This window comes from Perca fluviatilis, chromosome 9 (assembly GCF_010015445.1).
Source record: "Perca fluviatilis chromosome 9, GENO_Pfluv_1.0, whole genome shotgun sequence".
NCBI lineage: Eukaryota > Metazoa > Chordata > Actinopteri > Perciformes > Percidae > Perca > Perca fluviatilis.
In genome coordinates this window covers 27,482,510-27,495,213 of record NC_053120.1, presented here as the reverse complement: position 1 = coordinate 27,495,213, position 12,704 = coordinate 27,482,510, and the positions used below count along the sequence as shown (strand labels likewise).

The 12,704-nt window shown below is 40.9% G+C and overlaps 1 protein-coding gene across 3 annotated transcripts in view; it reads left to right on the top strand.

Moving 5' to 3' along the window:
* Window positions 1–3,256: 3,256 nt before the first annotated feature.
* The window catches only part of gatad2ab (GATA zinc finger domain containing 2Ab), a 34,189-nt gene continuing 24,741 nt past the window's right edge, over window positions 3,257–12,704 (top strand). For 2 of the 3 annotated variants that reach the window (XM_039811446.1, XM_039811444.1), the window contains exon 1: window positions 3,257–3,407. The gene's annotated coding sequence lies outside the window, so the exon portion shown is untranslated. The remainder of the gene's footprint in view (window positions 3,408–12,704) is intronic. The other variant, XM_039811445.1, reaches the window with a different exon arrangement.

The window sequence follows — 12,704 nt, the reverse complement described above, 5'->3', positions numbered from 1 at the left end:
CACTCGTATCAATGATGATGTGCTGGTGTGGCCGGGTTAACTGAGTTGGTAGAGCAGGCGCACGTTTATAGAGGTTTAATCCTCGGCGCCGCGGGTTCGATTCCGACCTGCGGCCCTTTGCTGCATGTCATTCCCCCTCTCTCTCCTTTCATGTCTTCATCTGTCCTGTGAAACTAGAGGCCTAAAAATCACATTCCAACAACACATTATCCACATAATCTAGATAGGGCTGCCAAATTTTAATGAAGGTGTTGTATCCCTTTCTAAGATTATGTTATTTTCTCTAAAGGCACACAGTTATTCATTTCTAAATACCATTTAGTCATGGATAGAGGGGAATCAGACTTCCATGTGATGGCAATACACTTTCTGGCCACTGCCAGGGCTATTTCCAAAAACGTTATTTGAAATTTATTAAGTGGTTTATCAATTTTCATATAGTTCCCCAACAAGCAAAATTCTGGGTCAACAGGTATTGAAATCTGATTAATCTGAAACACTGCATCACAAAAGTCAATCCAGAAATCTCTCACCTTCACACACAACCAAGTACAGTGTAGGAAAGAGCCCACATCTGCAGCACATCGGAAACATGTATCCGGTAGATTAGGCTTAGACTTGTGAATTTTCTCTGGGGTCAAATACAGCTGATGAAGGAAATTATAGTGGACAAGCCTGTACCGTGCATTAAGTGTGGCAGATAAACTGTCTTGACACAACTCTGACCAATGTTGGTCTTCAATCGTGATATTTAAGTCTGATTCCCACCTCTCCTTAGACCTGTACAGAGCCAGTTTAGGACATTCAGATATTAACAAAGAATATACTTTAGAGATGAACTTATACGGACCACCATCATGTATCAATTTTTCCATTTCCGTGAGTTTGGATATAGCCGTGGTATTGTTCAAAGTGCTTCTCAGGAATGACCGCAGTTGGAGGTAACGAAAGAAAGTACTGTTAGACAAATTGTGTTTTCTTCTTAATTGTTCAAAAGTCATGAAGAATCCATTCTCATAACAGTCCTCCAATTTACGAATCCCTTTATGATACCATGCTTCCAGGATCCTGTTGTTTACCATCAGAGGGATATGGTAGTTTTGTTTTGGTGAGCATGTATTTTAAGTAGCCTGCAGGTGGTGCTAGAGTTCCCAAATGTCTTTACATGCATGGAATTACAACGAAGTCTTTTCTTCTAGACAAAATGCACAAATCTCAATTTTAGGTCTATAGGAAAATACATTTAAAAGCTGCCAATGTGAACACCTACCTGACTACAATGTACCACCAAAACAATGACTTACTGGATGATTTCCAGTGGTTAATCATATTGATCCTTTTCAAAAAAAGAATGTATAATGTGATTAATTAGTATTTGAAAACAGTTTGCAAATGTGTAGTTCTCTAATTGTCATAATTGTGTTTGCGATGGTTGATTCACTCTGATCTCTCTGTATCAAAGAACTATTCAAGAAACGGATTAATTAAATAATATAAAGAAGTGGACATACAGTAGAGAGATGTGATTTCAAATATAACCGCATTCAGAAATGGATTTAACAAGCTATTTAAGGCCTGTGTGAAATAGTAAACTAAGTCTACACTTTTATGTATCCTGTGGGGTTAACAATGCACAGATACAAAGCAGGACCTGGACTTTGTGCTTACTATGAAACTATGTTAAACTTTCACAGTTGACGAGGACTTTTGCGCCCACCTCCATCCCTGCACCTGTTAAATGAATTGGCGTACAGAGGTGAGCAATGACAAAAAGGCTGCTGCCCTTATGCCCTCCTTTGTGCAGGCCCCATAGAGCAGTTTGAATAGGAATACACCTAAGAACCCTTCATATTGTAGCTAAGGACTCCCTGAACTTCTGCACCATTACAACCCTGCACCAGATCACAAGCTGTTGCCATAGAAGTGGCCAGGCATGGTTAACTAGTTATGTAGTCCAGCCATGACACATCATGCTCCTGTGTGTCTGGGTATACTTTAGGAGCACAATGACCAGGTAATACCCATGAGGACAAAACTGTACCTCAGAAATGGTTTCAGAAAGGTGGCAGGGGCTAGTTTGGCACAAGGAACCACATAACGCCTTTTATAAATGTCTTTGGTTTGGCACTGGACTATCTACAGCAAACGTTTGGAACTCCTGTCTCACTTGATCCTGCAGCTGCTACAGGGTCCTCTGTGGGTGCAGGAAGATCCTGAGAGGGGTGGCAGTGAGCCAGATCCATGGAAATGTCTACTTTGCAACCAGTAGTTCTGTTTGTGCCTCAACTGCCATCCCATGTAAAGCAGGATTATTTAACTGTTAAATATCCAGCATAAGTCAAACCATATAGTCTAGTTTAATGGACTCAGTTAAGTACATTTCAATTATATAGGTTATGTGTTATATGTAGTATGATTCATTGAGCAAAACTCCTGTTGCGTTGTCATACATTCAGATTCAGAGTTGTAGTACTATATGTTTATGTTATGGAATAATTTCAACTTTGTTTCTTGAGAAAATCCTCACTAAAGATGATCAGTTTGATGCTTTTAAGATTTACAGTACTGTTGGGGTAATTTGGATTTGGTGCACACACACACACACACACACACACACACACACACACACACACACACACACACACACACACACACACACACAAAAGAAGCCTTAAGACAAATGCTGTAGCTATGTGAAAAGAACACACATGCAACAAATGAGGATTATACTGACTGTAAATTAAAACATCTAAAATGAAAGGGTCAAATTGATACATGATTTTTTTATGTTCGCCTTTTTCTATATCGTAAGTTGCAGTGTCTTACAGTAGCAAAGACTGTAATAAGTGTAAGTGGGAGAAGCAAATCAAGTGTACCTATTCTTGAGCAAAAAAGGTGGTTGTTTTTTTTAATTATTTTAGTTCATTATTTTATGTTCTATTAGATAAGGCCTAAAGCACACATAAACCGAGGAACTGGGAAGTTTCTGTCACAATCATACACATCATTGTCACACAAGCATGTAATGAAATCCAATCAAATGCAATGAGTACAATAAAAGGTTACCACACAATTACATTGTGGTGTTTGTTTATTTACATACTCTTAAAATTTGATTAATTCAAGTTTAGGTTCCAATTCAATGCTTGTCCTAGTTTTAAACCATAGACATGTTTTAATTGCAGCATTGTCCTTCTTTTTCAGCAGTTGGAAACTTAACATTTCCGAGGTGTGTATGAACGCAGCATGACGCCGCCTGTGGTGGCTCATTACATTATCTGGCAACCGGAGTGGCAGCGGACAGAAGAGAGGGGATCCCCGGGATTTTTACACTGAAGCCAGCTAAATACTAACATCAAACATCTGAAAATTGCGGGGGGAACTCGGTCAAGCTCCTCCTAGACTTCGTAAGTCAATGTATTTCATTATCATATCAACTAATCCAATACTTTCATTTTCAATTAAATTATGACGACGAAGGGAAGTTTCTCAATCGGTGTTAGCACAGCTAACGTAAGTTAAGCTAGCTAGCATAGCTTGATTTTAGCTAACGTGCAAGGTAACTGTGTGTGTCGTCCAGCTACACACATACACCTACCGAACACGGACTGCCAAGAACAAACCGCTTCAAAAAGTCGAGAAATGTTTAAACAAACTTCCCCGGCAAACTTGTATTGGGATGCACCAATAGTAACATATAATCCAAGTTATTGTTTGTATTTACCCATAATGATGCTAGAAAACTAAGACAAAACAATCAATTTCTGTGTGCAATTAACACTTGATTATTTGTGAATACATTTAGCGACTGTCTGGGAAGGCAAGTGTCCTGGGAGTTAGCAGGCTAACTTAGCTTGCTAGCTAGCATTTTAACACTAGCAGCAACTCACTGAGATGGGGTCGATTTCATTGTCTGTCGTGTATCGCTATTTGGACGCGTGCAGACATCGAAGCCAAATATCATAAAACATAGAATCATATTTAAAGGAGTATATGCTCCAGTGTTCAGTGACTTCGCTATAATCTCTGTAATCGTTTACAATCACAATAGGCTGTTAGCTCGCGTTAGTTAGCCACTGGTTTTGTAGCCGGACAGATGGACAGGTTGTTGTTGGCAAGCCAAGTTAACGTTAGCATGAGATAGCTTGTTGTTGTTGATAGGTTAGTTGGGGAAAAAAGGTAGCTATTCTTTTACGCAAAGTTGCGTCACTAAAGTTTATGAACATCTCATAACCAGTATTGTCTCCGGGTAATGCTAAGCCGACTGTTCTTAGCCGTGGATGGGTATGATTATGGCTTAATGTACCATTGATCTCAGAACTTTGTCAGATTAGCTCAACCGTGAAAAGCCTTTTTATGGAGGCGTAATGGTGGACGCTGGTGCCTCCGTCAGGGTGTGTGTGTCTGTCTGTCCACGACGGGGTAACGTTAGTAGCTATCACCCACGCCAGACTACCGACATTTAAACGCCTACATTGTGTTTGCACCAGAATATCAGTGTCTTTTTAAAACTGAGATCAAATTCATCACCACTTAATGTATGTAGCTAATGAGGTGTCTTGCGCCCAAGTATAAGGGCATGCTTTATAACTACTATACCGTTTTCCCGTTGAGGTCGAGCATTTGAACACATCCCTGTGATTTTTCAGTTGATGTTAATTGTTACATGTATTTTTTTTTGTGAGATATGTAACGTTATCTGAATTATTAAGTTTGTTTATGACTCCATCGAGGCTCAGCGTTTGATGGTTTTGTAGGTATTTACACCACTACAGCATTACAGCAAGCCAGCTATGACCCATGGATCTTGTTGTTTGAGTGGTCACATCAAGACAGTTTTATATTCACCTGTTCTTAAAGTGCGTTTAAGATGAACAGGAGTGTGACATATCCCTACCTCTGGTGAGTAAGTGCCCCTTCTTTTTTAGAGTTGGCATCCTTGGCTAGTGATGGGGGGACACATGTCGCTTTGCATTTTATGATGGGCCTTGGATTAGCCTAAGGAGGGGTGCCTCTTATGGAAAAACCTTCCTGAGAGGGATGTGACCAGACAGGCATGACTCGGGATCCACTCTTATTCTGCTGCATCGGGACTGAAACGCTTTTATAATGCATCTGTAGGGAAATGTCCTATGTTAATGATTAACCACACTATTTAGACCTTATACTGGTGATAACTCTCTGCAGGGGTAGTATGGCATAGCTGTTATTGTTTCTAGCCATTGACGTCTGGCTGAGGTGTTATCATAATGGTATCTGTGTAGCACACTGTAGGACACAGTTTGAATATAGCAGTTAGGCTGCGTTTAGACAGGGAAACAGTTGAGTCTGTCTTGAGTTTTCGCCACAGGCCCGCTGGAAATGTTGGGAAACCATGAAGTCTCCAAAATCGACCAGGTAGATGGTGTCAATGTGGATGAGCGATGAGGGACCCTTGTTTTACTACTTTCCGTAGTGATGTCATCAGGAAAAGATGACCGTAGGATTTCTAGCTTCATTCAGGCACCGATCACTCGTTGTGAATCTAATAATATGCAAAAGTGAAAGATGCTGCTGCAAGTGAAAACTGACTCCTTGTTATGTGTTCTTTGCTTTCATTTTGTGTTTGACAGTTGTGTTAGATCCTGCTCGCTACACTGAGTTCTTTATGCTATATGCCATTTTTAAAATACTGACTTTTCCTAAAGGTTTGAAAGTGATTGGATGCTTTGATTGACCTTGGTTCAGATCATGTAGTCAAGTTAAGTCTTCCAGGAAGGACAGACATGCAACAGATGTCGTGTATGTACAGAATAGACCAACATAGTAAAATTATAGCATTGACAATCGGGATGACAAAATTATAGATTGTAAACACATATAAGAATATGGATCCGAGAGGACGTCAAGCAACTTCCAGGCGCCGCCACACAGATAGGACCTGAGCCACATGTCCTCTCCACCATAGAGGCCTGGAAAGAGAAAAGACCACTACTACAAACGCACAAGAGTCAAAGCTCAGGCACACCATACACACAGAGAGAGAGAGAGAGAGAGAGAGAGAGAGAGAGAGAGAGAGAATATCCCCTGGACGATGAAGAGCCATAACATCTGGAAAGAGGTGAAGAGAGAGAGAGAGAGAGATTCCAGAATGGCCCAGCACAGAGAAGCCTGAGTGAAAAGAGAGGACACAGGGCAGAAAATAGTGAGAGGGAGGTAGGCATACAGCTTAGACGCTTGTGGGACAACAAACAGAGGGTTAAAGAAATGCAGTGGCTTCCAGGAAGTTTACGGTATTCTTGTCGGCAGGACAAACACCAACTATAAATGCTACCCATAATAGATTAAAGGAACACGCCGACTTATTGGGAATTTAACTTATTCACCGTAACCCCCAGAGTAAGACAAGTCGATACATACCCTTCTCATCTCCGTGCGTGCTGTAACGCTGTCTGACGGCTCCAGCATTAGCTTAGCCTAGCACAGATCATGCAGGTAACTGGTTCCAACTAGCCTACTGCTCCGAATTGTGACAAAAGTGACAAAATAACGCCAACATGTTCCTGTTTACATGTTGTGATTTGTAGAGTCACAGCGACACAGTAACATGAGACACAGCCGTCTTCTATACCTAAACAAACCAGGAACTATATTCTCAGACAGGCTTGCTGCGAGCATATCACTCCGCCCATGTACTATATTCTTCCACCTGAGAATATAGTTCCCGGTTTGTTTACGGTTAGAAGATGGCTGTGTCTCATGTTACGTTGTTTTTTGTACACGCTGTGACTCTACAAATCACAACATGTAAATAGGAACATGTTGGCGTTATTTTGTCACTTATTCGGAGCAGTAGGATTACTGGAACCATTCGCCTGCCTGTTCTGTGATGGGCTGATGCCGCTGGAGCCGTCAGACAGCTTTACAGCACGCAAGGAGATGAGAAGGGTATGTATCGACTTGTCTAACTCTGGGGGTTACGGTGAATAAGCTAAATTCCCAATAAGTTGGCGTGTTCCTTTTAATACTGAGACCAACCCGCCGGAAGGATAATGATAACGGGAACCTAGCCTGATGTAATAAGAAAGAAGAAGAAGAAGAAGAAACTGAAAGTTTAGGTGAAAATAGGAGTTTATGTCTGGATTTAAAGACCTCAACAGAGTCAGACCTTCTCATGTTCTAAGGCCCTGAAGCCTGCTGACTTCCCACTACCCTGTATTCTGAGAGAGCACAGGATGGACTAAAAGGTTTAAGGAGATCAGACAGGTATCACTTTTGAAAGTCGTCAGAAGTACCTTTTTTTTTTTTTTTAAAGTCTGATCTAACATTGTGGTGTTTCAACATAACAGATGTACAAGGTATTGTTAAGATCTGAATGTTTTCTTGTCCTTTGAGAATTGTCTGTTGTTCTGTCAGTTTCCCGGTTTGTTGCATCAAATTCCAGAGGACAGGAGTAGTCGTATTGGCCACAGGGTCCCACCCAAAGGCAGTATATGCAGCTGGAGGACAGCAATCCTCCAATGTGTGACTGACTGAAACTAGTTTTTGTTTATCCTGTCAGACTTCATATTGACTCAAGCATGCATTTAAGTGTGACCCAACCTATCTCAGTCAGTTGGAGGTATGGAGTGATGAGTTGGGCATTGTCTTTATGACGCTAACCTCCTCAAATGTTAGTTTCACACACAAAAAACACACACTTTGAGTTTACACTAGTTCACATCCTCGACCATAATTCTCATACCTGATACTGTTTTAACTTATTTGTGTGGCCAAAGTCTAATCAAATACTGCCCCCTGGTTCAGACTGGACATACATCATTGTAGAATGCTTCTCCTGTTGACGGGTTACAATGAATTGGCCCTTGAATAAATAGTAAGAAGTGGGGTTTGTTGTTTCCCTGCATACCTGTAGAGGCACTATTTTCACGAGGAGGTAGTGAAAATGTTTTCTTTTGCTTAGCTTTTTTTGAACATGCAGTGTATGAGAAGACTACACAAGACAAGTAGATGGAAATGAAAGGGTGAGAGAGAGATCATTTCCCAGTTGTCATTTCAGTGGTTATTTTATGAAAGTACAAAATGCATCAGACAAAAACAAAACTCACCAGGCAGGCACAAATGACACTAGGCCAACTGCCACAGGTTTTTTTGACAGCTGTTTTGGGCACTCATCCCCCCCCCCGCCCCCCCAGCACAAGTAGCTGGTTAAAAAAAATTTAATTCCCATCCCTACCTGATATATTTAAAACCACAATTAAAAGCATGAAAGCTTGGAGTATTGAAGGAAAGAGCATCTACTTATAAGTTGTACTCCCTGCAAAAAAAAATCACATTTATTCCAACACTGAGTAATAGGCGTTCACAGGGGGCTATCCCCAGTGCTGGATGCCAGCTAAACAGCTGCCTATGTGCCTCTGTCTGACTGGTCATTTCTACAACTAGCATAGCCTGTATCTTTACATTTTTGTTCCACTCACATTTTTGTTCTTTGCTCACAAGTGACAACCCACATGACCAGTGTTGTCTGAAATGGCATCTGATCTGATGTAAACAAGACTAATTGCTCATTTACAGGTTATGTAATACACATTTCTTAATTTATTTATTTATTTTTTTCTCTCTGCCTGTAGCAACTGCTTCCACTGTGTGGCCAGTGCTGACATGGCAACTCTCAAACTCTCAGTGCAGCAAACAGGCAGAGCGGCAACTTGGATGCATGCAGCATCAAGGCATGTGTCCAAGAGGGGACACACAGCCCTGTCTGATTCCCTGCCACATGGCTTTTCTGTGGATTGCGTGTTACATTATCACTGCACTGTCATGCCTGGCCTAAAAGTCATCAAAACGAGGGTTGAGTGCACTGACTTTGGAAGTTTGGGCCCACTGGTCACTAGGGTTGGGTACCGAACTCTGTATTTTTTTGGGTACCGACCCGCATCGCGTCGCTACTACCGAGGACTTAAATCAAACAGTGGTAAATTTCGGTACCGGAGAGCGCGTAAGCTCTCTCTGCATGTTGACAAAGAGCGGGGCTCAGCTCCGATACACACACCAGTGTTTCCTTTAGGATTCTTGGCTCCGCCCCATGAAACGGAACTGACACTTCGCTGCAACACAAACAAATATATTTATTCACCTCTATTCACACACACAATGAGGCATATTTTCTATTATTGTATAGATATATTATTATATAAAATATAATGGCGAGCCGAAAGCGGCCGCGGTGCGGTTACACTTCCTCTGAGACAGACAGGCACGCTTTTGCCCTGGTGACTGACTGACAGGCTGGAGGTTGTAAGGCAAGGCAACTTTATTTTCAACACATTTCAGCCAAAAGGCAATTCAAAAAGCTTTACATAAAACATTAAAGAGCAGCTAAAAAGAGAGAGGGGGGGAAAAAAACCAAACTTCCAGGGCAGTGTAAGAAATGAATAATTATGTGATTTAATAGTTTGTAGAGATGGGTTTTATTTTGTGTGGAGTGTAAAATGTTATAAATAATTAACAGTGTTTGGATTAAATGGGATAAATAGGTTTGAAATATTTTTTTTGTTATTACAGAGGGAAAGTACAGAAAAAAGGTACCGTAACCGAATTTCAGGTACCAGTAAAAATGTGAAAGGTACCCAACCCTACTGGTCACTTACCCAAGTTATGATAAGCAAAGTAATCAAGTAGAAAGTGTACAGTAGTGGACACAGAACATGTTTGTAAAATCAGTGAAACCAGTGAAATGTATGGTGTCCCTTGAGATGAACAGTGGTAAAAATAGTCCTGAAATGGTAGGCTTTTTGCCATGGTGCTGTGAGGTGCATTGATTGTCTTCTGCCACGTCACTCTATATAGGAAAAAATGACCTGATTATCATTCCTGAAGCTTGCTGTCATTCCCACTGTCCCAAATCTGTTGGATGATTCACTGTCAGGCTAATGTCGTGTAGCTTGAAAATGACTTGCCTTACAAATTGTATTCTTAACTCGGGCTGTCCCAAACGATTAATCTAGCGATAATTCTTTTCAATTAGTCGACTAATCGATACATTTTTCCATTAATCTAACGATTAATTTTTCAATTAGCGATTATTTTCCCATTGCCCAATTATTAACAATTTACACAAAACTAATTTCAATAAGGTTCAAGTCTCTATTTATTAAAATTGTTTAACACTGCAAAGTGCAACCTGAAGCCAGATGTAGGCTATCAATCCAACAACAAAATAAAGTCACTTTCAGGAGGAATACAAAAATACAAACTTGAAGGAAACAGCAATTGCAAAAAGAGTAGCCTGTATTTTCTTTTTCTTTAACAGTAGTAGGTAAAATAATGAATAATCTCTTGTTTAACATCCAATATCTTTTCCCTTTTTAATCTTACAGCAAAAAAAGTGCAATGAAATCAGATGTATCAAATAAATCCAACATAAGGCAAGTTGCAGAGTGTCTAATATAACCGTCTAATAACAGTCTGTAATCGATTGGGTCACTCATGATGATTGTAAACCAGAAAAAAGGACTCGTGAGATATCTGAAACAATCTGGCCTGGTTGCGCAATTATTGAAGACAGTGCTACAGTTGGGGGAGACACGATTTAGCACAGTTTACCTCACACTCAAGTCAGTGCAGGACATCTACCCAGAGCTACGGGAGAAGAAGGGAGGGAAAGGGACGAAAAGGTGAGCAGAACTTACGGTGTTTTGCAGCTGTAATCCTAACTCAGTGATGCATTTTACAAAGTCTACAGACCACCACGTTGTTGTTGGCGGCATTAAGATTAAAATACTCCCAAACTTTAGAAGATCGCGCGCGAGCCCTTTTCTCAACGTGTTGTTGAACTTGCGAGGAATCCATACTTGCGCTGTTGCTGGAGGCAGCCGGTTATTTATAGATTTCTATGCGTGACATGTCGACGCATTTACGTAATCGATTACGTCGACGAATCATCCCAGCCCTATTTTTCTTCCCAAAATTCCTGGGTTTGATGGCTCAGTATCATTGTATTATGCTTTTAAGAAATACCCGGGACCGACTGATCTCATTAAGGGGCGTGTGTATGACACGCCAATTTGTATGCCATTTTGGCGTGTTATCAAGACGCATAATTGCTTTTTAGCGTGGTTATCAATGCTGTTTGGCCTCCGTTGACCTACATTACGTGTGAATTATCGCCGTAGCGAGTAGTAATGAAAGGACAGAAGTCCGCTGAGGGAGGTTGGTTTGGGTGGAGGATGGGTAAAACACAGGACTTTCACCCAGGAGAGCCGGGATCGCGTCCTGTGTGTGGCGTTGATCAACCGTTTTTTTAAATTTAATTTTAATTAAAAAAAAAAAAGTTATATACTCAGCAAAAAAAGAGACGTCCTCTCACTTTCAACTGTTTTTATTTTCAGCCAACTTAACATGCGTAAAACTTTGTATGAACATAAAAAGATTCAACTACTAAGAACTAAACTGAACGTTTCACAGACATGTGACTAACCGAAATGGAAAAATGTGTCCCTGAACAAAGGATGGTCAAAATCAAAAGTTGCGGAACGTTACATGGAAGACATCCTCCTCCCTCATGTGGTACCCTTCCATGCCCCCCAGAAATGTCGGGGAACTTGCAGGTGCCTTGGCTGGAAGAGTGGTAACATCTCACCGCAAGAACTGGCAAACCTGGTGCAGTCCACGAGGAGGAGATGCACTGCAGTACTTAATGCAGCTGGTGGCCACACCAGATACTGCCTGTGACTTTTGATTTTGACCATTCTTTGTTCAGGGACACATTTTTCCATTTCTGTGACTAAACCCAACTTTTTTTTTTACACGCGTGTGACGTTGTTCTCTCGATAGCGATCACGCTTGTTTTAATGTCTGCAGAAACAGAGTTGTTTACTAGTCGAAATCGCTTCCAGCAAAGAGACTGGACCGCAATGCTATATCAGTCTTTTCCAGCTCAGGTGCCATTGCTGTATTAAAACAATGCGTGCCGTGTGAAAAAAGAAACTGTTCTGTACTTTGCGTCTCTGTCAGAATACAACTGTCCAGTCGGAGCAGGCTGTAAATGTAAATAATTTATATATTTTCATTCTGTTAATATCTTTTCATGTATTAGTGTGAGTGTCACAGTTAAGGAAGGCTGCGTTAAGTTGTGTTAAGTTGCCTTCTCAGTATTTTTTTTTTTTTTTTTAAGATTATTTTTTAGGGCATTTTAGGCCTTTAATCGACAGGACAGCTGAAGACGTGAAAGGGGGAGAGAGAGGGGGGGATGACATGCAGCAAAGGGCCACAGGTCGGAGTCGAACCTGCGACCGCTGCGTCGAGGAGCAATCCTCTATACATGGGCGCCCGCTCTACCAACTGAGCTATCTGGGCGCCCCAGTATTTTTTTTTTTACACAAGTTTACATTTGGGCAACCAAAAATGTACTTTGGCCACAAAAGTTTGGGGGTTTGGTTGCCAGTGCTTAAAAATAAGTATAGTATACTAGATTGTAGAGCTGGGCAATATATCGATATTATATCTATCGTGATATGAGACTAGATATAGTCTTAGATTTTGGATATCGTAATATGGCATAAGTGGTGTCTTTTCCTGGTTTTAAAGGCTGCATTACAGTAAAGTGATGTCATTTTCTGAACTTACCAGACTGTTGTAACTGTTCTATTATTTGCCTTTACCCACTTAGTCATTATATCCACATTACTGATGATTATTTATCAAAAATCTCATTGTGTAAA